The 27,077-nt window shown below is 43.8% G+C and overlaps 1 protein-coding gene across 5 annotated transcripts in view; it reads left to right on the top strand.

Annotated features, from left to right (window-relative positions):
- Positions 1–27,077, top strand: part of LARGE1 (LARGE xylosyl- and glucuronyltransferase 1) — a 609,153-nt gene that overhangs the window by 126,607 nt on the left and 455,469 nt on the right. Inside the window, exon 1 of one of the 5 annotated variants that reach the window (XM_070788586.1) lies at positions 8,904–8,925. The exons of the other annotated variants lie outside the window; for them this stretch is intronic. The gene's annotated coding sequence lies outside the window, so the exon portion shown is untranslated. Of the gene's footprint in view, positions 1–8,903; positions 8,926–27,077 lie in introns of those variants that run through there. 5 annotated transcript variants of the gene reach the window in all.

The following is a 27,077-nucleotide window of genomic DNA, read 5'->3' as shown; positions in this document are numbered from 1 at the left end:
TGCCGTCTATGGGGTCGAAGAGAGTCAGGCACGACTGAAGCAACTTAGCAGCAGTTGCTCAGTTGTGTCTGACTCTTTGCAACCCCATGGACTGCAGCATACTAAGCTTCTCTGCCCTCCACTATCTCCCAGAGTTTGCTCAGACTCGTGTCCATTGAGTTGATGGATATCATCCAGCCATCTCGTCCTCTGTTGCCCACTTCTCTTCCTGCCCTCATTCTTTCCCAGCATCAGGGTCTTTTGCACTGAGTTGGCTCTTCACATCAGTTTTATTTATATATATATATATATATATATATATATATATATATATATATTTATATTTATATATATATATATATATATACATACATACACACACACACACACACACACACACACACATACATACATACACACACACACACTACTGTACGTGTTGATCCCAGTCTACCAATTTATCTTCCCCCACGTATCTCCTGGTAACTGTAAGTTTATTTTCTACATCTGTTACTCTGTTTCTTGGTGTGTGTGTGCTCTGCTTTTCATTTTTGAAGACGGGATGATGAGTCTAGTTTGTAATGCCACCTTAGGGTGTAAAAGATGCTTCTCGTTCCTTGCTGGTCCCCTACATTCTGCCCTCTTTGTGAGGATCCCTAATGTCAGGTTTTCCTGGTCATGTTCTTCTCCTCCTGATCTGTTTCATCCCACCAAGTCTGCAGTCCTAGGGTGTCCTGTCGCACAGAGTGACAGTAACACTCGCCTTGAACTTGGTGTGTCTGAGCATGGACATTGGCCCTGTGCTGGTGGCAGGTGCCTCGATGTCCACTCGGTCTCTCTGACATTCTGTTCCTCAGATAGAAGAGGGGACAGACGATAAGAGTGTCCTTTACTCCTTAGGGCTATTGTGGAGCATTGAGTGAGATGATATGATCCAGGGGCTCTCCATGCTCGGAGCAGACGCCTAACAAATAAGATGTATGAAGGCTTCCTTTTCCCTTAGACAGAATAAGAGTTACAGTATTTTACTAGAAAGACAGCAGTAGTCATTATTAGTGATGGTAGTGCTATAGTAGCAATACTAGTGCTAGTATTAATATTTGGTTGGCCAAAAGGTTTGTTTGGGTTTGTCCATAACTTGAAGCACTGTACTGTACACCTGAACTGACACAACATTCCAAATCAACTCCACTCTAATCACAACTATTAAAAAAGTACACACACCAGAAGCACAAGCTTCTACAAACTGTCCCTCTATAGGAAACACAGACATTTTCCATAACACGGGATGGAAAAACCCAAACAAACTTTTTGGCCAACCCAATGGTAGCAGCAAACCTTTGGCTTAGCTTCCATAGGGAAGTCCATGAGGATTTCTATATAATGATCCACTGTATTATTATACTGAATATAACATGCTGCTGATAGTATTATTCATATATTAATAAATAATAATGTAACATAATCATCAATAATATTATTAACAGTTCAACTGAGCAGTAATATTCCTATGGAAATTTATCCATGAAATGCCCCCAAAGCCTAATGATAAGGCATTATTAGTAATTAAGTATTCCATACACTTGAATTTCCAGATGAAGGAACAGTTTGCCTTTTTTTGGCAGCAAAATTTCCCAAAACAAACCCCAAAATGCATAATGCTTTCCTGGAAGATGTTCTAAACTTGTATTTTTTTCCCTTCTCAAAAAGGCAAGTCTGAATTTTTAAAACTCTTCCTTCTTGTGGCTCATTTCGCCTTTGTACTGTACTGTAATCCAGGGGAATTACCCAGGTGTGAAGAACCATTTGCCCCAACAGTCAATGGCCCCAAACTAGCCTGCTTTTGTAGTTCTTGTGACCACTTTTTATTGTTCGTCTTTCTTTAGCGCTGCTGTCAGACCATCCTCACCATGTCTCAATTACTTGGTAAAAATTTGAAAGTGGCTACAGCTTTTTCAGTATGGAGCTCACAGACATTTTAATTTGAATGATTTATCTCATCACTCATGGGCTTTTCTCATTTACTTCTAGGAAAGTGGATTCTTTCTTCACTTCAAGCCTCGTCTTTATAAGTAATACAAGTTATGAAGCAGAGCTCTTTATGTTCTTTTAAGAAAATTTTGTTTATGGTGCATGGAAAGAAAAGTTACCACAGCTGTTTTTGGTAGAATTTTTACCTGAAGTTCACTTTGAAAGGACGTGTGCCTGTGGGCATTTAAAGCAAAAAAAAAAAAAAAAAAAAGGATTGAAACTCCAGAAGTCATCTAAATAAATATTCTGGATATTTATTATGGAAAAAAATTCAAGTCAGCTTTTGGAAACACCTGTCAATTCTTATATCTTGCTGAATTTAGGAAGGTGGCATGTGAGACTTGTAGATCCTCTGGGTGTGGAGTGTTTCAGGGTAAACCTAAACTTGGATCAACTTCCATGGATGGACAGTTGGCCTTTCATCATATCTTTGAAGGCAAAAGAATAGATGGAGATTACTGGGTGGTATGAATTCCAAGTATTTCTTTGCGGTTACAAATACCTCAAGGAAAAGAACTATTTTAGTTTAATAAATAAATATTTATTGGCTTTTGAAGCAGTTTGGTATAGAGTTCCAAAGTTGAAAACGTTTGGGTCTTAGAGTAAGAAGAGTCTTAGAGTAAGAAGATGTGCTTGAAATTCCAGCTGTGTCCTTGCATGATTCAGCTGCATTCCTGAGTTTCAGGTTCCCTCCACAAATAGTTATTGAGTGGCTAGTTCATTCCAGGTACTATGCCAAGTGCACAGACAGAGCTGAGAACCAGCTGGACACTCTGTCCCTGGCCCCATGGAGTTTACAGTGGGGCAGGGCTTTGTCCCAGGTGGCTAGGAAGTATAGAATCTGCCTGCAGTGCAGGAGGACACAGGTGATGTGGGTTCGATCCCTGGGTGGGGAAGATCCCCTGGAGGAGGGCCTAGCAACCCATTCCAGTATTCTTGCTGGGGTAATCCCACGGACAGAGGAACCTGGTGGGCTACCGTCCGTGAGGTCACAAGGAGTTGGTCAGACACAACGGAAGCAACTAAGCACGAGCAGGCACAGGGGTTTGTCAACTCTGTCATTACCGTTTTCCTGTGCAGCGTTTGGTCACATCTTCTAAGACCTTATTATTTATATGAATGCTTTTATGGTAATAAGAATAAATCTCTCCATAAGCAGCAGATAACCAAAGGAACCATCCTGTGTTCAAGTCTGGCCAGGTGCCATTGTCAGCCAGAAGCTGTGCAGTGAGAATTCCCAATTCCCCTTGTCAAGTGCTGGAGGCTGTAAGGATATACTAGTGCCATATTGAGGGTTGAAAAGGGAGGAAGAAACCTTCTCACTGAGTCCTTTTAAACTGAAATAGGAAGATTTTTAAAATGGAGTTGAGTGAGTGATTTTCTCACTCAGATGGAGCTGAGCTCTGTCTGATGGGAAGACTTCATGGAGGAGGAGATGGTTGGGTGGGGTCTGGAAAGACAATTAGGAGTTGACCTGGCAGATAACTGGGAATAAGCATATTTCAAAAGAATGGTCATCAAAATTGATTTTATTGGTTTTGAAATATATTTTATTTGTTGTGGTTGTTCAGTTGATAAGTTGTGCAACCCCATGAACTGTAACACGCCAAGCTTCCTTTTCCTTCACTATCTCCCAGAGTTTGCTCAAACTCATGTCCATTGAGTCAGTGACGCCATCCAGCCAGCTCATCTTCTTTTGCCCCCTTATATTTGGTATAAAATATAGAAGTCTGAAATTGCGGAAATTAAAAGACATTTCTCCTGTAATGAAGAATGTTAAGACTTTACCATGAAGACTTATTTTTAATAAGATCATAGGGGGAAATGTCCTGGTCAGTCCCCACCTGCTTTTACTTCCTGCTAAGGATGAAAACATCACCTCTTGGATTAAAGTCACTAGCTTGCCTCCTAGTCCTCAGGCCATGAAACTTTACTCCCCAGCAATTTTTCAGAAGTTTGGATTAACCTGTAAGTCAGGGTGTTTCAAAGATCTTCAGAAATTTTCTATCGTCCCTGTTTAAAATTGGGTGAAAAATAATATGAGCAATTTTACTTGTATTTATTTTACTTAGAAAGAAGCCCTGAGGGAACTTACACTCTAGAGGGGAAGAAAGTAAAGAAATAAAATAACCTTGCAAATAAGTGTATTTTGTAAAGATGGTACATGCTTAGAAGGAGTGGTATTCCCTGAGCAAGTGAGAACTGAGACTTGTGTGGGATGTTAAGGGGATAAAGGAGAAAAGGATCTGGAAGGTGAAGATGCTCAGAGACCCTCTGGAGAGAGTGGGCAGAGAACTGTCTGGGGAGTAGGGAGAGAACTGTGCCTCTGACCTCCCTCCATGGTGGCTTTATATAAGGTCAGGATGTTTCATACCATTTCCCAACTTCTGGGGAAAAAAGAATCCGTCTTCTCCTACACAACCTCTGCCAGCTCTGGAGAGTCTGAAATGGAATTCCAAGGGATGTAACTGTGACATGTGCACTGCAGCATGCCAGCTTCCCTGTCTTCCACCATCTCCGAGAGTTTGCTCAAGTTTGTGTGACTTGAGTCAGTGATACCATACAACCATCTCATCCTCTGTCACCCCCTTGTCCTTTTGCCTTCAGTCTTTCCCATCATTAGGGTCTTTTCCAGTGAGTCAACTCGTCCCATCAGGTGGCCAAAGTATTGGAGCTTCAGCTTCAGCATCAGTCCTTCCAATGAATATTCAGGATTAATTTCCTTTAGGATTGACTGGTTTGATATCCTTGCTGTCTGAGGGACTCTCAAGAGTCTTCTCCTGCACCACAATTCCAAAGCGTCAATTCTTCAGCACTCAGCACTAGAAAAACCATGGGTTTGACTATATGAACCTTTGAACATAACTAATTCCTCAAAGGAGAAGTGCCCCTAGGCTATGGAATAGCAACATTGAATCTTACCTTCCAGCTTATGATGGCACAATTGGGAAACAGATATTGGGGATGCTTTATTATTCTGATTCAGTCAGTTCACTTCACTCAGTCATGTCCGACTCTTTGTGACCTCATGGACTGTAGCACACCAGGCCTCCCTGTCCATCACCAACTCCCAGAATTTACTCAAACTCATGTCTATTGAGTTGGTGATGCCATCCAACCATCTCATCCTCTGTTGTCCCCTTCTCCTCCCACCTTTGATCTTTCCCAGCATCAGGGTCTTTTCAAATGAATCATTTCTTCACATCAGATGGCCAAAGTATTGGAGTTTCAGCTTATTCTGATTAATACACTTGTATAAGAACCTTCATGTTCCTTTGCATTACAACATGCATGTCATATTAAAACATCAGTTTTCCTCTATCAAGGGCCTTATTAGAATTTGGAAAGCCATCTTTCCATCTTCCCAGCGTCTAAGCAGTGTGCCCTACTTACTTATGCCCTAGACTACAAGTTTCTTAAGGAATTCTTCATTTTCTCATGATCCCGAGTTTTATAATTTGAAACCATGTTTTTGCTACTTACAGGATTAAAAAAAAAAGGCAGGCAGAGTTGGCTTCCAGGCGATTTAGAGCTGCCTATGGCTTGAGTGCCAAAGAATTGATGCTTTTGAACTGTGGTGTTGGAGAAGACTCTTGAGAGTCCCTTGGACAGCAAGGAGATCCAACTGATCCATCCTAAAGGAAATCAGTCCTGAATATTCATTGGAAGGACTGATTCTGAAGCTGAAACTCCAATACTTTGGCCACCTGATGTGCAGAACTGATTCATTTGAAAAGACCCTGATGCTGGGAAAGACTGAAGGAAAGAGGAGATGGAGGTGACTGCCGGGAGCCAGTGTGAGGAACTCTGCCCGTGGCAAAGGTCATGAGGAAGGAGGTTCAGCATATGCAAAGGCGGGATTGAGCCTCAGGAGTCCCCCTGGAAATTCTCGAGCATCTACCCCTAAAACCAGAATCTGCCTACTTTACTGCTTTGTGCTCTCACCTACACCTCTGACTTTACAGGGGGCTGTCCCCCACCACCATCTCTCTCTCTGAAAAAGCGTTAACTTACAGCTCCAGTTAATAAAGTTCCTGGGCATGACGAGAGTGTTTCAACCTACAAACTCCTTTGGAAGTCCTCTAGCATGCCTGAATAGGTTCTTCCGGCCACATGTGATTGTTCAGAGCCTCCCAACTGTGAGAGGCATGAGATGTTCTAAACTGTCTAAATACAGATTCTTTGAGCAGTTAAAAAATTGATTAGAAATTGTATTGGTGAAGGGTTTTGCACTTCTTGGGCCAATGTTTGCTACTAAGTTTCCATATCCCTTACCTACTGTGTCCCTGGGAGTGTACTGATTAATATAATTGGTGTATAGGAATGTAAGTAGTAGCTTTAATGTTTGTAACCTTGGGCCCTTGAGTTAATTCTTTTCTTGTTATAGCCCACCACACCTTTGCCCTATAGGAATGCAACTTTATCTAATGCTTTTGGAGAGTGGCGCCTGACTTTAGAATAATCACCTTTAGAGAAAAATAAGTTTTCTGAAAAAAGGATCTTAAAATGTTGACAGGCCTCCAGGCCAGAAGATGATGTAAATCACCTAAACTTTTGCATATGATAAGTTTTCAGGAAGAAAGCCTGGCTTACTGCTGACTCTACCCCTTCACCCATTATCCCCTATGCACAACTTAAGGTATAAAAACTACTTTGAAAAATAAAGTGCGGGCCTTGTTCACCGAAACTTGGTCTCCCCATGTCGTTCTTTCTCTCACCTGGCTGAATTCCCATCTGGAGCATGGAGGCTCGTCAAGCCTACTAATTTTGCCTGGGCTTCTAAGATCTGACCAGGGAGGCCTTAGTGTCTCCTCTCTTTGGGGAGAACTGGAGGACGCCTGCAGCCTACATGGGTGACACAAATTCCTTGTCTGGAATTTTATTGGCTTTCCACATAAACCAAGTTATTCAGCCTCTTTTCTCTGCTGAATTTTCCTACTCAGCTATCCTTATTCTATTACTCTTTATGTCTCTGATTAATATTTAATTAAAGCTATTGTATCCAGTTCACCGATGCCATCCCCGCTTCGAATTCCCTGGATCCACTGGGGCTGGACCCCGGCAGGTGACAGAGGATGAGATGGTTGGATGGCATCACCAACTCAATGGACATGAGTTTGAGTAGATTCCAGGTGTTGGTGATGGACAGGGAGGCCTGGTGTGCTGCAGTCCATAGGGTCAAAAAGAGTCAGACACAACTGAGTGACTGGACTGAACTGAACTGACTATGGCTTCCAACTCGGGGCATTTTAAACATTCTCTGTCTTTCTCCTTTCTTGTGTTTCTTCATCGTCCTGCCCTGGTTGTGGAGACTTAATATCTCATGCCTGTAAATATCTACTCTTTGTTTGCACAAAAATAGTGCACAAAATGGATTAAATAGCATTTCCTTTGGAGAAGGAAATGGCAACCCACTCCAGTATTCTTGCCTGGAGAATCCCAGGGACAGAGGACCCTGGTGAGCTGTCTATGGGGTTGCACAGAGTCGGACACGACTGAAGCGACCTAGCAGCAGCATTTCCTTTCTCTCCTGACAGCTTGGACTTTTTTTTAAGTGTCTTTGACAAGAGTCAGTGCCAAGTGGCACCCCACTCCAGTACTCTGGCCTGGAAAATCCCATGGACAGAGGAGCCTGGTAGGCTGCAGTCCATGGGGTCGCTAAGAGTCAGACACGACTGAGCGACTTCATTTTCACTTTTCACTTTCATGCATTGGAGAAGGAAATGACAACCCACTCCAGTGTTCTTGCCTGGAGAATCCTAGGGACGGGGGAGCCTGGTGGGCTGCTGTCTATGGGTCGCACAGGGTCAGACACAACTGAAGTGACTTAGCAGCAGGGCCAAATTACTAAATCATCAGGGTGACCCTTTCTGTTCATCAGCTGGTAATGAGCTTAGGAAATTGGGATCTTATCTGGCAGACAGAATCATTTTGTTTGACAAACAACTTAAAAGTATTTGTAAACAAGAACAAATTGGGATATGTCATTTCCAACCCCCCCCCCCCCCCACTGCCCCCTGCCAACAAACTGGGCCTATGATCAGGATTGCCTGGGTTTTAGAGGTTTCTTTTGTCTTTAAACTTTACTGAGAAACAAAGCACTGAATTTCTTCATATTTTAGTTACTACCATTGTGTTGTCAGCCTGGTGAATCCCGAATACAGCAGCCCTTCCAGAATTAATGAGTAGGGTGCATTAGACAGTGGTCCCCACACTTTCTGGCCCCAGAGACTGGTTTTTTGGAAGATAATTTTTCTAGGAGGGATGGGGAAAATGGTTTCAGGATGATTCAAGCACATTACATTTATTGTGCACTGTATTTCTGTTATTATGTTAGCTCCACGTCAGAACATCAGGCATTAGATCCCAGAGGCTGGAGACCCCTGCGATTAGAAAGGATGCTAGAAGCTGTGCGAGTGAGATGTGGTTTGACCAGTTATGTGTTGATTTGATGATGATGATAAAACTGAAACAGCAGCTCAAGAAAACTAAAATTCAGAATCTAGACTTAATTCTGATCTTATGCTCTCTAGATAACTTTGGACACGTCATTCCCTTGTCTGAGTCCCCGTTTCCTTATTCACATAATTTGTATTGGATTCAAGAAATGCTCCCTTTGCAACTTTTCTTTTAGATTTAAACGTATTGATTTTTAAATCTGTACCTATATATATCAGTTTGCCTTAAATATGCTTGTTAAAGTTTCTTTCTGCTTTTTCTTATCCACAAAGCTGAAATTACCTTCTTTCTTTCAGTTTCAGTGTTCTAATAAATACAAAATAAGTAAATGTACTATATATTCCCATTTGTGTATGGGTGTACATAAAACAGTGGCTTTTTTTCTTTCAGGCCCCTCTCCTCTGAGAACTAATGAGACAAGTCATATAAATTACTTAGCACAGGGCTTGGCACATGGTAAGTACTAGGTAAAAATTCTTTGCTAGGTAAATAATGGGTCACCCTGGGTAGACCAGTTGACCTTTACCCATGTGCCCTTGTTAAATTAATTGTCCCAGATGATCCCAATTGGAAGCTGCTTTGGTCTCAGGATGGGGCCTCTGCTATCTGCTCTCTTTCCCTCTCTTTGCCTTCACTGGTTTGTGGAATGTGTCAGTGTGAAATTATAGATTTGAAAAAAAAAAAAAACACACAAATGTCATGAGAGGAACAATTTACCTTACTCCTCTCTCTTCAAGTGGCATGGGAAATGAAAAACGTCCAAATGAAGACAAATTTATTGGATACCAAAACCACCAGGCTATTGATTCTTAAAGCCAGACAGCAAGGTTATGAATTGGGTGATAAAAATGGAAAGCATTTAGCTTGACTTCTAAGATGGGAACCGCGTTGTGTTATCACAGCTCTTGGGTGCTCCTGACAGCCCCACAACTAATGAACTCGCACTTCTTAACTAGACTGTTTACTTTATGTGCTGCATCTGTCTAATGTGCTGTGGGAGTGAGATATATCGGAACAATTTGATTTTTTTATAGAAGGCTGGATGCCTGCGATTTAATCTGATTTAATTTGAAAGTGGCAGGAATGTTAGCTGAAAGTTCTTACCTACAGCTAGAAAAGGAAAAGATTGTTAGAAAACCATGAATAGTTCTGGAGTCCTGCAGAGAAGGGATTTAAATCTCCCCATGGATTTTGGAACTGATAAGCAGATGTTGTGTTTTGGGTGTCAGAGATCAGTTATGGAACCTGTAATTATTTTAATTGGATGCTGAGGCCTCAAGAAAGTGAGGGTCCAGTTGGGTCATGAAGTCAGTTGCTAGAACTCAGTGTTCTAGAACTTGCCTTTATGCTGTTCCTTTGACACCATTTAAAGTATTGACCACCTGATGCGAAGGGCCAACTCACTGGAAAAGACCCTAATGCTGAGAAAGATTGAGGGCCAGAGGAGAAGGGGGTGACAGGAAGTGAGAGGATTAGATAGCATCACTGATTCAAAGGACATGAACTCCAGGAGATAGTGGAGGACAGGGAAGCCTGTCGTGCTGCAGTCCATGGGGCTGCAAAGAGTCAGATATAACTTAGTGACGGAGCAACAACAGAGTGTTGAGACCCATGGTAGTTTTCAGGCCATCTCGTCCATCCTCCACTTGTCTTGAGTCAGCCCCACTCCTCTTTGACCTGTGACCCCTGGGGACTGGGTATCCCTGACCCTATAGAACCAAACTACCTCTTCCTGACTCTTCCTCATGTTGCTTTCTTTTCTTGACCTTTGTGTGATGGTGAAGGTAACTGTTATGGAATAAATCGTGTCCCTGCAAAATTTATATGCTGGAGTCTCAGCCCCCGGGACCTCTGTATATGTTAAGGTGTCATTGATGTCAGTAGCTGGAATGAGATCATACTCGATGAGGGTGGGCCCCCATCCATGTAAAGGCCAGAGCTGTGCTACCCTAGCTGAGGAACCACCAGAAGCTCAGAGAGAGATCTGGAATGGGTCTTCCCCTAAGTGTCTTCAGAGAGAGCATGCCCTACTCACACCAAGAGCTTGGATTTCTAGGCAAGTAATGTGAGCAGTGGGGAGCAGTAGATGAAACTTCACTTGCTTGCCTGGCACTCACCTCTTACTGTGCAGCCCAATTCTTAGCAGGCTGTGTGGACCGGTACTGATTAGAATTTCAATATATTAAACCTCAGGAGATACATTCAGTTCATTGTATCCACATGTGGAGCATGTCCCCAAATCAAGGACATGGCTCTTGGCTTGGTCCCCAGCCATCAGGTTAGCCTCTGGGTTGCACTTTCTTTGGCACAAACCCTGTCCTGACACTACTTGCAGAGTTGTTGGCTTCCTCAAGCACAGATACTTAGGAATCTCTCCAGGAGACATGGAATGAAGTTGATGTCTTCTTCACTTGCAAGTCAAGGCCATCTCAATCTTACTCCCTCCACCCATCAACCTTGTCATGTGATGGCTCTGTGTTCTGCTCACCCAAAGGAGTGATTGGCTGCCATCCACTGCCCCAGGCATGCCCTTTCACTTTTCCCGTGGTTCCCTCATCTTCTAGGACGACTGCTGTCTCTTCACCAGCCTTTTGACATTGTGGCATCCTCTTTGGCTCCAGTCAAATGTTTTTCTCCTGAGAATCCTTCCTTCCCTGGCCCTGTCTGTGTTCATGTTCATGGCATCTATGTCTGTCTGTTTGCTGCATTCTCACAGGGGATCCTCAAGGCAGGGATGGGGTAGAGGACAGCTGTCAGAGTCACTTCTGTATCCCTAGCCCCAAGCCCTGGGCCCAGAGTAGAGCATGGGCCCAGTAAACATGGCCTGTGTGCAATGGATGAATGGCAGAGAGTAGAGGAAAAGTAAAGAAATCACTGCCTTCATTTTCATTTGCCACAAGAGTTATTTGCATAAAATCTCCATCGGTCTCTGCACGCGGAGGAAAAAATAGACTCGGCAAGTTAGACACGTAATCCTCCAACAGTCGGGAGGACTAGAGTGCATTTTGCAGTATCGGCCCTTGTTAAATGCTCGTGAGTGTTTGCTTAAGCAGAATGAAAATGTGAGGCAGGCCTGCCTAAGTCATCCCTTTCCAGAATGGAAATCAAAAGAATGAAGACCAAAACACTCCGATGGGTGGCTTCACGGGTAGCCTCGTGGATGTGATTAAGAGCTGATTTAACATTCAGAAGAAAAACATGAAAATCAGCCTTCGTGGAGCTAGAGTCTGACCCCAGGAAAAGTGTATATCCTCAGGAAAGATCAATTTGCATTCAAGATCTTTTTGGCAATGCATTGTTCAAAGAGGTTAATATTGTAAGTGGAAATTTTTGATTGCTTCACAATTCTTTTCCCCCTTTCTGCTTCTCCACCTGTGTCACCCCAGAGAGAGCTCTACGTTAGAAGTGATATTCACAATGCCTGCCTGTGGATGTCTCTATTAAACTTGAGTTCCTGTCCTTAAAAAGCAGAATCCAGGTTGGATGGTGTAATAGAAGGGGAGGAAATTAGGAAAAGTACCTGGAATGGAGATCAATGTATTTTGCTTTCCCAGGCCACAGGAGGTGACTGGAGGAGAAGATGACCACTGTGAATTTGTAGTTCTTCCTGGCAACTGCCCCTTGGAAACATGCACTGAGCCCTTTAATATGGGATGGACAGGTCCCCCCTGAAGAGGTGGTGCCTTCGACCTGGGTTCCCCAAAGGCAACAAAGGGTTTCAGCCCTTTGTTATTTTGGGCTTTATAACTGTTTGGGGGCTGTCCTGTGCTTTGTAAGATGCTTACTAGCATCGCTGACCTCTACCCACTAAATGTTAGTAAAACAGGAGGGAAGGGGGCAGGACACAACCTTTAAAAGAATGGCATAGCCATAGGACATGACAAAGACTGGTTAGAATCAATGGGTCCAAGATGGTGGAAGATTTCACTTCCAGTAGACCTTAAGCCTCATTATATGCTCATGTTATACATTAGCAACATCTAAATGACACACCCACCAGTGCCAAGATAGTTCTGGGACTGACCATAAAATGTAAAAATGTGGGTGGTGGCCCAAATCCTGGAAATCCCTGTCTCTTCCCCCAAATAATTGGAATAATCCTCCCACTCAGTAGCCTATGAAACTACCCAGCCAGTAAAAACTAACCAGGCCATATTTCAAGGCTCTCTCTATCCTTCTGAGATGGCCCACACTCTGTCTATGGAGTATGTTTCTCTCTAACAGATCCACTTCTTACCTATCACTTCATCTCCAAATTCAAATTCTTTCCTAATGAAACAAGAACCTCAGGTTCATTGGGAAGATTGGTACCCCATTCTCTCCTGTCTTGATCAAAAGTGTCCCTTCAGTTCAATTCAGTTCAGTTGCTCAGTCGTGTCCTACTCTTTGTGACCCCATGAATTGCAGCATGCCAGGCCTCCCTGTACATCACCAACTCCCAGAGTTCACTCAAACTCACGTCCATCGAGTCAGTGATGCCATCCAGCCATCTCATCCTCTGTCGTCCCCTTCTCCTCCTGCCCCCAATCCCTTCCAGCATCAGAGTCTTTTTCCAATGAGTCAACTCTTTGCATTAGTGGCCAAAGTACTGGAGTTTCAGCTTTAGCATCATTCCTTCCAAAGAACACCCAGGGCTGATCTCCTTCAGAATGGACTGGTTGGCTCTCCTTGCAGTCCAAGGGACTCTCAAGAGTCTTCTCCATCACCACAGTTCAAAAACATCAATTCTTCAGCACTCAGCTTTCTTCACAGTCCAGCTCTCACATCCATGCATGACTACTGGAAAAAAACATAGCCTTGACTAGATGGACCTTTGTTGGCAAAGTGAGTAGGGCACTAGACCATTCAGGTATGATGTAAATCAAATCCCTTATGATTATACAGTGGAAGTGAGAAATAGATTTAAGGGACTAGATCTGATAGAGTGCCTGATGAACTATGGAAGGAGGTTTGTGACTTTGTACAGGAGACAAGGATCAAGACCATCCCCATGGAAAAGAAATGCAAAAAGCAAAATGGCTGTCTGGGGAGGCCTTACAAATAGCTGTGATAAGAAGAGAAGTGAAAAGCAAAGGAGAAAAGGAAAGATATAAGCATCTGAATGCAGAGTTCCAAAGAATAGCAAGAAGAGATAAGAAAGCCTTCCTCAGTGATCAATGCAAAGAAATAGAGGAAAACAACAGAATGGGAAAGACTAGAGATCTCTTCAAGAAAATTAGAGATACCGAGGGAACATTTCATGCAAAGATGGGCTTGATAAAGGACAGAAATGGTATGGACCTAACAGAAGCAGAAGATATTAAGACGAGGTGGCAAGAATACACTGAAGAACTGTACAAAAAAGATCTTCACGACCAAGATAATCACGATGGTGTGATCACTGACCTAGAGCCAGACATCCTGGAATGTGAAGTCAAGTGGGCCTTAGAAAGCATCACTACGAACAAAGTATCCCTTAGACATTGCTAAATGTCCCTATGTATAGAGCAAAATCACCCCCAGTAGGGAACTACTTGTTTTAGAGGCTTACCATGTTGATAAGCAGGAGGTAGTCTAATAGGAACAGGAAGCAGCTGGTGGAAAGGCAGGGAAGTATGAAGGACATGGTGCCCCTCATTTACCTGGTGGGACTGTACTGGAAGGTGTGATTATGGTGGACCTGCAGTGACTTAGTTAGCAGGATTCAGACCTCAGAGGCCTTTAAAGTCATCCTGAGGAAAACACATTGAATCTGAAGTCAAAAGTCTTGGGGCGAATCCAATGCCCCTCTTCCCAGCTGTGTGACCTGCGTCACTGAACCTTCTGAGCCCTGATACCCTTATCTGTAATGGGGACTCTCACAGATTGATTGTGAAGCCTGAGTGAACCAAGGCTGTCGGGGAGTGTCAATGGGATACCTGGCATCCTATTTGTGCAATGAACATTGTCTTCTTTCCCAAGCACTCCCACCTCAGTTAAATCCAGTTCTCTCTAGTTCTGCCACCACCAGCTCAGACTACTGTTAATCAAACTGTATTACTACAGACTCACCTGGGCTGTCTGCCTCAAGTCCATTCTTAAGCCCACAGCCAAACTTACTTCCCTAAACAGGATGGTGTGAAGGCCTGGAAGATATTTAAATTTTGTACTGTCTAACATCGTGGCTCTCTAGCACCTGAAGTGTGGATAGTTCAGATGGAGATAGGCTGTTAATATAAGGAGCCCTTGAAGGAGAGAGTGAAAAAGTTAGCTTAAAGCTCAACATTCAGAAAACGAAGATCATGGCATCTGGTCCCATCACTTCATGGGAAATAGATGGGGAAACAGTGGAAACAGTGTCAGACTTTATTTTGGGGGGCTCCAAAATCACTGCAGATGGTGATTGCAGCAATGAAATTAAAAGATGCTTATTCCTTGGAAGGAAAGTTATGACCCACCTAGATAGCATATTGAAAAGCAGAGACATTACTTTGCCAACAAAGGTCCGTCTAGTCAAGGCTATGGTTTTTCCAGTAGTTATGTATGGATGTGAGAGTTGGACTGTGAAGAAAGCTGAGCACCGAAGAAGTGATACTTTTGAACTGTGGCGTTGGAGAAAACTCTTGAGAGTCCCTTGGACTGCAAGGAGATCCAACCGATCCATCTAAAAGGAGATCAGCCCTGGGCTTTCTTTGGAAGGAATGATGCTAAAGCTGAAACTCCAGTACTTTGGCCACCTCTTGCAAAGAGTTGACTCATTGGAAAAGACCCTGATGCTGGGACGGATTGGGGGCAGGAGGAGAAGGGGACGACAGAGGATGAGATGGCTGGATGGCATCACTGACTCGATGGACGTGAGTTTGAGTGAACTCTGGGAGTTGGTGATGGACAGGGAGGCCTGGCATGCTGCGATTCATGGGGTCACAAAGAGTCAGACACGACTGAGCGACTGAACTTTACTGAATGGAGAATAGTATAGCAATCCACTCCAGTATTCTTGCCCGGAAAATCCCGTGGACAGAGAATCCTGGCAGACTACAGTCCATGGGGTTGCAAAGAGTTGGACACGACTGAGCGACTAACACTTCACTTCACTTAGACATGCTAAATTGAACAAAATATATTATTAAAACTAACTTCCCTTTTTAAAAAAATTTTTTAATGTGGACCATTTTTAAGGTATTTATTGAATTTGTTAAAATATTGCTTCCATTTTATGTTTTAGTTTTTTGGCCCCTTTGGGTTCCCAGGTAGCACTAGTGGTAAAGAATTTTCCTGCCAATGCAGGAGATGTAAGAGTTGTGGGTTCGATCCCTTTGTTGGGAATATCCCCTGTAGGAGGACATGCAACCCACTCCAGTATTCTTGGTTCGAAAATCCCATGGACAGAGGAGTCTTGTGGGCTACAGTCCATGCGTTTTCAAAAAGTTGGACACAGCTGAGCCTCTGAGTCCAAACAAATGTGGAGTCTTAACTCCCCAAGCAGGACTTGAACCCACACCTCCTGTACCAGAAGGCAACGTGTTAACAACTGACCTACCAGGGAAGTGCCTTAACTTACCTTATTTACTTCTGCCTTTCAAAAAGTAGCTATGGAAAATAGGATGAGTTTTATAAGAGCTGCTATTGTCTTGTCCAAGGAAGCATATTGGTTCCTCATAGGAGAATCATTTCCAGGTACTAAGTACTGAAATAGAATTTGTTTCATGAGGTAGTCCCTTTTTAAAGTATAGAAGTAGTCCCTTTATAAACAGCAGTGATGTATTGAATAATGTGGTTATTTAGCACAGTTTATTTTCTTCCCTCCTAGTGGATGTTAGGATGGGCTTCTCAGGTGGTGCTAGTGATAAAGAACTCACCTGCCAACACAGGAGATGTAAGAGATGCTGATTCAATCCCTAGGTCGGGAAGATCCCCTGGAGGAGGGCTTAACAACCCACTCCAGGATTCTTGCCTGGAGAATCCCATGGACAGAGGAGCCTGGTGGGCTACAGTCCATGGGGTCACAAAGAGTCAGACATGACTGAAGCGACTTGGCACACACACACGTTAGGATGTTCTTTCCCTTGTATGGTACTCCCTCTTCTGATATGTGCCACCTTGAGGCAGAGCATGGCACAGTCTTGTTTATTCATCCTCTCTGCTTTGTATGGATTGAGTGTTTGTGTTCCCCTAAAACCTGTAGGTGGTGCAGTGGTAAAGAATCTGCCTGCCAATGCAGGAGATGCAAGAGATGTGGTTTTGATCCCTGGGTCAGGAAGATTCCCTGGAGAAGGAAATGGCAACCCACTCCAGTATTCTTGCTGGGAAATCCCACGGACAGAGGACCCTGGCAGGCTACAGTGCATGGAATTGCAGAGTCTGACACGACTGAGTGACTGAGCACATGCACACATGCACACACACACACACACACACACATACACACATACACACATATACAATCTGTGTGTTGAATCCTAATGCCTCAGTGTGATGGCTTTGGGAGGTGATTACGTCATGAGTGTAGAACTCCCATGAATGGGGTCAGTGTTCTTATAAAAGAGATCCCAGAGAACTCCCTCACCTTTTCCATTTGAGGGCACAAGGAGAAGGTGGCCACCTACAAACCAGGATGCACCAGACACCATCCTCACCGGACACTGAACCTACTCGTACCTTGATCTTGGGCTTCTTAGTCTCCAGAACTGTGAGAAATAAGTGCTTGCTGTGTATGTCACCAATGTATGATATTTTTGCTGTGGCAGCCCAGATGAACTCAGACGCCCTTCTGCACACTTTGTGGATGTCACAGCAAGGAGGCGGTACTCTCTACACCATCTTTAGAATTTGATCAAGCAGCTAAAAGTCAACTAATTCATTTTAATGTTATTACTACTATTAATACATAGCATCTTATGTTGTTGTGTAAATGTATTTGGAATTCATTTGCTGTCCTTTGATCCTTGCATCAACCCTTAATACTTGATATTTGCCATGGGTTTTCAGACAAAGAGATGGATGGTCTCAAGGTATTGAATGACTTTCTGAGATCCTGAAGCCAATGGGAAGAGCCCAGGTCCTGACTCCCATTCCTCTGTAAATGCCATGAGGTCTGTATGAAATCATGCTGTGCCTTGGGGTTGTATTTTAACATAATTAGAAGCAAAATGGTCAAAACTCTCAGGCTGTAGGTAGTATGTCCTAACTGCAGAGTTTTGGAAAGATGGGTGGTTAACTACTGAGGTCATGACCCTAGGAAGGGCTCCGCCCTTGATGTGGGCCATAGCAGTTGTTCCAAGGGCAGAAGAACCTATTTTCCCACAGCAGGAGAATTGACTCCACAGTAGGATAAAGACAAAGTAAGCTGGTGGGGATGGACCCTTTGAGACCTTAAATCACAGTGAACTCCACGTTGTCAGCGTTTGTTTCAAAGCATATTGCATGTGGCTATTACTCTTGCAGTTCACATGACCAATCTTTACGCAGTGCCTCCCAGGCCAAATGTCATTTTCTAAATGAAAAAAGAGATCAAGAGTGCCAGTTTGATAGGCCAAAGGGTCATCTACAGGAGACTGAGGCTTTGGGGCCTGATACACAGAAAGGAGATGGAGGAGGAAAGTGACTGCTGATAACCTTCAGGAGGGGGATGCTCTAGGCCCAGTGCCTCTTGTGTGCTCTTCCTCCAGGGGCAGAGAAAGGAGAGGAAGTTGCCAAGGTGAAGTTTGCAAGCAGCCACAGACATCACAAAGGATTTCTGAAGGGCACACCATTACCGCAAGGCCCTAATTGAGATACTGTGAGAATTTTGTTTCTCATATTACAGATGGCATATGGTCAGACCACTGACTGGCAGGCTTTTGTTTAAAAGGGATTTGGGGACAATACTAGAGTGACAGCAAGGTGCGTGCTCGCCTAGGCTCTCCTGGCACCTTTGACCATTCATTCAAGGAATACCTCCTGGAATTTACCATTCAGAAAAGAAGACATCTGGGGAGAAAAGGAATGTATAAATTAATTATCTCAAAGGATAGGATAGTTAAGGAATCTGGGATGGACATGTACATACTACTATTTTTTAAATGGATAACCAATAGGAACCTATTGTATAGCACGTGGAACTCTGGATATAGCCTGGATGGGAGGGAAGTTTGGGGGAGAATGTATACATAGTATGTATGGATGAGTCCCTTTGCTGTTTACCTGAAACTATCACAGTATTGTTAATTGGCTATCAGTCAGTTCAGTCACTCAGTCTTGTCCAGCTCTTCACTACCCCATGGACTTCAGCATGCCAGGCTTCCCTGTCCATCACCAACTCCTGGAGCTTGCTTAAATGCATGTCCATCGAGTCGGTGATGCCATCCAACTATCTCATCCTCTGTTGTCCCCTTCTCCTCCTGCCTTCAATTTTTCCCAGCATCACAGTCTTTTCCAATGAGTCAGTTCTTCGCATCAGGTGGCCAAAGTATTGGAGCTTCAGCTTCAGCATCAGTCCTTCCAATTAATATTCAGAACTGATTTCCTTTAGGATTGACTGATTTGATCTCCTTGCAGTCCAAGGGACTCTCAAGAGTCTTCTCCAATACCACAGTTCAAAAGCATCAATTCTTTGGCGCTCAGCTTTCTTTATGGTCCAGCTCTCACATCCATACATAACTACTGGAAAAACCGTAGCTTTGACTAGACAGACCTTTGTTGGCAAAGTAATGTCTCTTCTTTTTAATGTGCTGTCTAGGTTGGTCATAGCTTTTCTTCCAAGGAGAAGTGTGAGTGCTGCTGCTGCTGCTGCTGCTGCTAAGTTGCGTCAGTCGTGTCCGACTCTGTGCGACCCCACAGACGGCAGCCCACCAGGCTCTGCGGTCCCTGGGATTCTCCAGGCAAGAACACTGGAGTGGGTTGCCATTTCCTTCTCCAATGCATGAAAGTGAAAAGTGAAAGTGAAGTCGCTCAATCGTGTCCGACTCTAGCGACCCCATGGACTGCAGCCTATCAGGCTCCTCCATCCATGGTATTTTCTAGGCAAGAGTACCGGAGAGAAGTGTGACTAGGACTTGCCAAATGACTGACAAGGACAGAGAGAACCATGGGGGTCACCAAGGAACAGTGATCTTCCTTCGAGGGAGGGGCAATACGATTCTGTAGTGACAGCTGGAAACCAGGAGGGTGGAGACTGTGCACTAAAAATTAGTCACAACCTGAAATTAGAGTTATTTTATTTGGTGGGAATGTTAAGGACTTCAGGACCGGGAGACAGTATCTCAGTAGCTCTGAGAAAACTGCTCCGAGGAGTCAGGAGAGGGAGTCAAGCTACATACTAGTTTCCATAAAGGGGGCAGGCAGTCTGAACATCAAAGATTTTTGTTAAGTAGTGAGGAAAACCAGATTCAAGCCACGGAATTTAGTGTTCTATGTATGGGAAAATGCAAGCCTCTGGGCTCACCGAATTCATTCCTTTCATATGCACCTCAGCTGTCTGGGGCCAAATCCTGTTTCCCGTCACTGTAAGGGGTGACAGGTGTGGTGGATGGCTGCTGCTTGCTTCTCACCCCCACCCACCCCCACATCCTCAGCAACCTCCATGGGGAAAGGGGTGGGGGCATCTGCTGGATTTCAGGCATTGTGTTCTCTTTTGGGAGCCCTCATTCACATTAGGAGACCAGAAATTGCTGATAGCTGTGACTTTTTTTTTTTTTTTTTTTTGCCCACCTATATGGCAGGAAATATTTCATTTCACAAGACCAAATTCCTAGCCCTTAGGTATGTGGACTCGGAATGCCACCTGCCATATCAGTAAACTTAGAATGTTGGGGCCATCAAACCCTCAGCTACTGCAGCCGCCCCCAGCTGTGCACCCTGAGGGGACTCGAATGGGCAGGAACAGGATCCTGGCCTCAGATAGCTAAGATGCTTATCAAAGGAATGATTTCAGGGAGCCCAGACCCTTGTATCTTCCCATACATGGAAAAGCACTATATTCATTAATTTGAGATGTCTGGTTTTCTTTAATTAACAGCAATCTTTTGATGTTTCAATTACCTGGTTTTTTTTGTTGTTGTTGTTGTTGTTGCAAAACTTCTATACATCCTGGCTCCTCCCTTACCTCTTCAAGAGCAGTCCCTCAGAGCCATCTGAGAGACTGCCTCCAGGGCCTGAAATATTCAGAAAGTCCACCAAATAAAACATAATTCTTAACTTTTATGTTGTGCTTTTGTTTTTTCTCCCTAGTTGATGTGTATTTGCCTTGAAAGAGTAGGGGAAAGGCTTTTCTCCTGGGAAAGCAGTGGTCTAGGGGACAGCTGTTGCCTTCACTCAAGAGCTGGAGGTAGAATGAAGCAAGGGGAAGTTGAGGATAAAGCAGAATTTGTTGCTCACATAATAGGAGTTCCGCAGGATTCCATGTTGGATTGGGGAGGAAGGAGTGGGTTGGAGGTTGTGTGACAAGAGTCGTTTGTATGATAATGAACATCCAGGGAGGCTGCTGGCTGTGCCTGAAATATTCATACCTTGACCCACTCAATACATAATTATTGATCACCTTTTTATATGCCAGATACAGTGCTGACAACAAAGAAAACAGGAGTGACCAAATGGACAAGGTGCTTGCCCCTTTGAGGTATCCGCTCTGACTGGGGAGGGACAGATTGGTCATCACTGGTGTGTCCTGTAGCAAAGAACTGATTTTCTGTTTTTCCAGAAAATACTAGAATTTGAGTTCCAAGGTTTCCAGTAACTAATTCAGCACCCTTAGCCTCTCTTAGTCTTCCCCTTCTGTGAGATGGCTGAAGTGATGCCTCTGTGGGTGATGTCGGTGCTGTTCAGTCATTATTCAAATGTGTAAGAAGAGTTTTGATGGAAGGTCAGGATGGGTCCTGATGGCATTAGTGGTAAAGAATCTACCTGCCAATGCTGGCAACTCAAGAGATGCAGGTTCAATCCTTGGGTCAGGTAGATGCCCTGGAGAAAGAAATGGCAACCCACTCCAATTTTCTTGCCTGGAAAATACCAGGGAAAGTGGAGCCTGGTGGGCTACAGTCCATAAGATTGCAAGGAGTTGGACACAATTAAAGTGACTTCGCACACACACACAGAGGATGGGTCATCAGAGCTACCATTAGTCCTTAAGACGCTTCTTTTTAATTAGACACTTTTCCTTCTAGAAACCTGCTTCCAACTGCCAGAGAACTGTTGTAGTAAATATGCAGTCAAAGAAGTCCAGGAAGTAAATGGTGCTGTCTTCTGCACTGGCTGGTCCCTGTAGGGTAAGGTGAGGGGTAAGAGAGAGATATGTACATGCTCAGTTGCATCAGACTCTTTGCAACTCCATGGACTATAACCTGCTAGGGTCCTCTGTCCATGACATTTTCCTAGGCGAGAATACTGGAGTGGGTTGCCATTTTTCCTTCTCTAGGTTAGGCGAGGTGGTGATGCTGAAAACCCGGCCTCTGTGCACTGGTGCTGAATCGAATCTCAGAGACAGAGTTTGGTGTGCCATGGAAAAGAATAGCTTTATTGCTTTGCCAGCCAAAGGATGACACACAGTGGGCTCATGCATATCAAAACAGTGTGTCCCAACCCAGAGGGATTTGGTGAGGAGTTCTACAGCAGTGGTTCAAAGGCAGAGTTGCTAATAGGAGCAGAGTGTGTATAGGGCCTGCACTCCTTTAATCTGGCCTCACGTGGTCTCCTGATGAGTGTCTCTGGTTCATGGATGAAGAATGCTAATACCTACCATTGGCTCAGTGGTAAAGAATCCGCCTGCCCATGCAAGACACCTGGGTTTATTCTCTGGGTTGGGAACATCCCCTGGAGAAGGAAAGGCCAATCCACTTCAGTATTCTTGCCTGGAAAATTCTATGGACAGAGGAGCCTGGTGGGCTGCAGTCCATGGGGTCACAAAGAGTTGGCACTATTGAGCACATGTGTATAATGAACTTTTGTTGGGAGTTTTGGTTCTGTAAAGAACTCAGATATAGTTATGTGTATCCCTTGAGGTGGAACAAGGACCCTGCCCCAAGGCTGCAGTCTTATTTCTTGACTGCTTCTTTCTTGTCTCCCTTCCGTGATTAGCAGTTGTTCAGATTTGCTCTTTGAAACTCAGGGAAGCTCAGGGAGACTGGAATCTGTTCCCTACAAGCTAGAAATGGGAGAAACAGAAAGGCTTCTGTGCCCAGGAGCCCCATAGAGTCCTGCTTGGTTTCAGTGGGAGGCCAGCTTTGGGTATTAACTAGTTATTTACTAAGTGCTTGGGTACAGGCATCTTAAACAGTAAGGTGCGCTTGAATCACCTCGGATCTTGTTAAAATGCAGATTCTGACTTAGTAGGGCTGGGATAGGGCCTGAGATTCTGCATTTCTACTGTTACTGCTGGTTCAGGAACCACACTTTGAGTTGAGATGGCTAAGTATAAACTTCTGTCTTAGTTACTGGTAGAAGACTGGGATTCTTTGCTCTTAGGGGTTTTGATCTGATGCAGAGAGATTAATGCACAGGAAGTGACTAGAAAACAATTATGTGATCAGGAAATGTGCTTTTGACACCTATTGGGATTTAGGAAAAAAAGGAAGGAATGCCATCCAGCCTGGACTTGCTGGAGAGGTTCCAGAGAAGAGCAATGACTTGAAATTCCTCCTGAGGTTCAGCAGAGGAGGAAGGACATTGCAGGTTCTGGGGCTGTGTATGAGAGGATGGCTTGGGTATAGACATGAGATGAGGGTGTCATACCAGCAATAGTATGAATAATGGTAATAGCCAAGCTAACATCAGTCGGCTATCTATCTGCTGTGTGTGGGGGGGGAGGGGTTGGGGTGGGGTGGGTGTATGTGTGCTCAGTCATATCCAACTCTTTGCAAATCCATGGATTGTAGCCCTCTGTCTGTGGGATTTTCCAGGCGAGAATACTGGAGTGGGTTGCCATTTCCTATTCCAGGGAGTCTTCCCGACCCAGAGATGGAACCTGCACCTCCTGCATTGGCAGACAGATTCTACACCACTGAGCCACCTGGCTTCCTCTCTGCTATAGGACCTATATTATAAGCTCAGTGAAAGACAATTCTTTGCCTACTTGCTATAGGGGTGACAATGCTTGACTCTCAGGATTTGGTCAATCTTTTAGTGAGGCAAATTAGTGGCCCTTATCTGCTACATGTCTGTAGGATCAGTTTTTGGATCCTAAGTGATTCCTTTGGATTTTGACCATTGAATTCCTTAGATTTTTTGTTTTTTTTTTTTTTGGAAGGTTACTTAGATTTTTATTCCCTCTTCATGTGCAGTGTTTCTGGAAAATCTGCACATCTTGAACACCCATGAAGAGTCATTTCTAATATCTGATGCTAATGAAAGGACAGCCCCTGTGCTGATGAGAGATGGCTGAACACAGCAGTGTTTGGAATGTAAACCTCTGGCTGGTCTTTTGAGTGGCAACCAGCCAACCATGGAGGGTATATTCCCAACTGGCATCCTACAGATGTTAACTGACTGCCCCTAGCATGCAAAGAAAGAGTAACACATACATACTACACTGTCCGCACAGAGGTATTTTGAATCACAAGCAATACAACAAGAAGTAATGGTGATTTAAGTTTTTAAATATTTTTAAATGATAAAAGCAATGCATGCTCCGTATATACTATTTAGGAAAAACATGTGTTCGTATTTGTTGAAATTACCCATATGCTATACCCAGCAATAACTTCCAACACATACCTTTTTCATATCTATAGCTATGATAGTATTTATACATTTATAAACAGTTTATCACATTGGATGAAGGATACTTGCAATCACATTTAATGTTCAACTTTGAATCCTACTTTTGTGGCTAAACAGATCATGATCATTTTTCTGGCACATACAGTGTATTTTGTAGATTTGAATTTAATTGGTTAAGATAGATGGGAGAAGACAAATGGAGTAGATACTTCGGAGGAGTGTTGGCCAAGGGATTGGATTTGGATTTGAGAGAGGGGTATTTAAAGATGACTTTTAGACACCTGGGTTAATAAGTGAGGCCTTCTCCCTTCCCCCAGGCAAGAACAGTTTAGAGACTGGTTTTCTAGTTAATACATGAATATTTGCATATGCTTGGGATGTAATTTGCAGCCCACCTCTGTTTTTTCCCTTCCTTTCTTCTTCTTGTGTTGATTCCAGTATTAACTTCCTGGAGGAACCTCTGATATAAATTGAGATTTTTCTTTAAAATGTGTTTTTAGTGCACAGAGGTGTCATTTAAAAGTCAAATTCATGAAGGAATATTTTTTACCTGCTGGGTTTAATTTCAGATGCCAGTGTTATCATAAAATGCAAACCACCCTAGACTTGGTTCTAAAACTTTGTACAAATTGTGCCAGTTGAAATTAACTTTTGCAGATGGAGAGAGGAGAGGACGAAAATAAGTGTTATAAAGAGTCTTAAAAAATGTTATTTAAATATTAATGCCACTTGAGTTCCGCTCCATATATGTTCCATCTTTTCCCTAAGTATCAACTTTTCTATAGCTTTCCAATTATATTTTTGTCTATTTAACTTTTTTTGTGTGTGTGCAATGGGAGCAAACAATGGTGATAGGTTTGACCCTGGGAAAGAAAATAATCATAAGATTCAAGATGAAGGATTTAGGTTTGATCAGAAAGAAAATGCCCCCCCGGCAGAGTTGATAGAATGAATTATTTAGGGAGAGCAAAGCTTGAGGTGTCTCTGCCCCAGATGTGTGTAACCTTTGGCGAGTTAATTCATCTTTCTGGATTTTAGTATTCTCATCCATAAAATGGGGAGGAAAAATAGTATTAATACCTACCTCAGGTTATTTTGAGAGTTAAACAGGTAAAAAACATAGGAAAGTGTTTGACAGATAATAAGTGCTATTTACTGTTGGTTTTCTTTACCTTAAGTGAACTGTAAAAAAAGAAAAAAGTGATTTGAATATAATGGTATCACCTGAAGGGGACTTCCTGGTGGCTCAGTTGTAAAGAATCCGCCTGCTGATGCAGGAGACGTGGGTTCGATCCCTGGGTCAGGAAGATCCCCTGGAGAAGGAAATGGCAACCCACTCCAGTATTCTTGCCAGAGAAATCCTATGGACAGAGGAGCCTGGCAGGCTTCAGTCCAGGGGGTCACAAAAGAGTCGGACATGACTGAGTAACTAAACAAGACACCCACCTGAAGGAGAATTGAGTAGGCAGGTCTTTCAGGTTTAAAACACCCCTGTGGAATGTCAGGCAAGACCTACTGATTGAGATCTATTTTTTTAAACTAAGCTCTTTGGGGGTGGGGGAGAGTGGCCGGTGAAGGGATAATAATAGAAGTAAGGCTGCTTTTTGGCATTTTGGAAGGGGGTTAGGGTCACCTCTGCCAGGTGCTTGATCACTTTGCTGGTCACTTATTCTAGAGCATTCTCATTTAAGACTCATAACCACCCTCCTTGACAGAAGATGTTGCTTATCTTAGAGAGGAAAAAAATGAAGCGTCCCCAGAGAAGAGGGGGCTTCCCCCGTGGCTCTAATGGTGAAGAATCTGCCTGCTAATTCAGGAGACGTTAGAGACACAGATTTGATCCCTGGGTCAGGTAGATCCCCTGGAGGAGGGCATGGCAACCCACCCCAGTATTCTTGTCTGGAGAATCAATCCCATGGCCAGAGGAGCCTGATGGCTATAGTTCATAGGGTCAGAAAGAGTCGAACATGACTAAAGTGAGTTAGCACACGATGCACAGAGAAGTGAGACTTGCTAAGGTCACAGCTCTTCAGTTGTGGCACCCAGATTTGCATCCAGATGTTTCTAACTGCATAGCCTCTGCCAACACTCCCTCTCCCTGAGAGATCCTCAGCATATCTGCCATCCTCCTTCTTAGTGACTAGCAGTCTGTATGTAGGGTTTGTTTCCTGTGCTTCAGAATGTAAAACTTCCCTAAGAGGGACTTCTCAAGTCAACATTCTCCTTGTTTAAAGAGATTTTGCTTTTTCAGGTTTTACTTCCTCATCCACACCCTCTAGCCCTGTGGTCTTTGATCTGTTTTTAGAAAGAGCCATTCAGGAAATCCCATCAGAGTGGTTGCAGAAGAAAGCTTGGCCTTAACAGCTGAGATTGACTCCATTAGGTGTTCATTGCCAACAACTTGGCTAACAAAGACTCCTGAAGCTTGAGAGGGTCGCCTTTGGTTAGGATCCAATTTTGTTTATTTGTTCAACAGACAATCAGCAAGCCCTGCAGGTGACAGGCAGTAGGCTAAGTCTTAGTGAATATGAGGTGAGTCGGAGGGGGCACCTGCCTTCTGAAAGCACCAAGGGTGGTGGGGAAGGAGACACTTCAACCGGACCTTTGTCCCGTAGGGTTTAAGGGATACATCTAAGGGAACATTCAAATCAGCTCTTCCATGGCCATACCTTCCTTAGGAATCTGCAGGCTTTTGTGCCTGTCCGCCCTGTGTCCATGTGGACTTTTCACTTTCAGCCAGTATGTGATGTCCGTGTTAGGACTTGGGAGGAGATGAGACTGTATGACCTGCTGGTTTTTACATTTTTTTTAAATAAGTCATGTCCCTTCCTGGTCAAGTACTTGGGTGAAAGATCCTGGGCCCTCTAGTCCATCTGAATTGACCTTCTGCCTCTTCTTTGGTCCTCTCTCTACCAGCCTTCTGCGTGGTCTACAATTGTCCCTCTGCAGGCTGGTTGTAG

Source organism: Bos indicus, chromosome 5, assembly GCF_029378745.1.
Source record: "Bos indicus isolate NIAB-ARS_2022 breed Sahiwal x Tharparkar chromosome 5, NIAB-ARS_B.indTharparkar_mat_pri_1.0, whole genome shotgun sequence".
NCBI classification, from domain to species: Eukaryota; Metazoa; Chordata; class Mammalia; order Artiodactyla; family Bovidae; genus Bos; species Bos indicus.
Note: the sequence above shows the minus strand (reverse complement) of the source record. Positions and strands in the feature narration are given on the sequence as shown.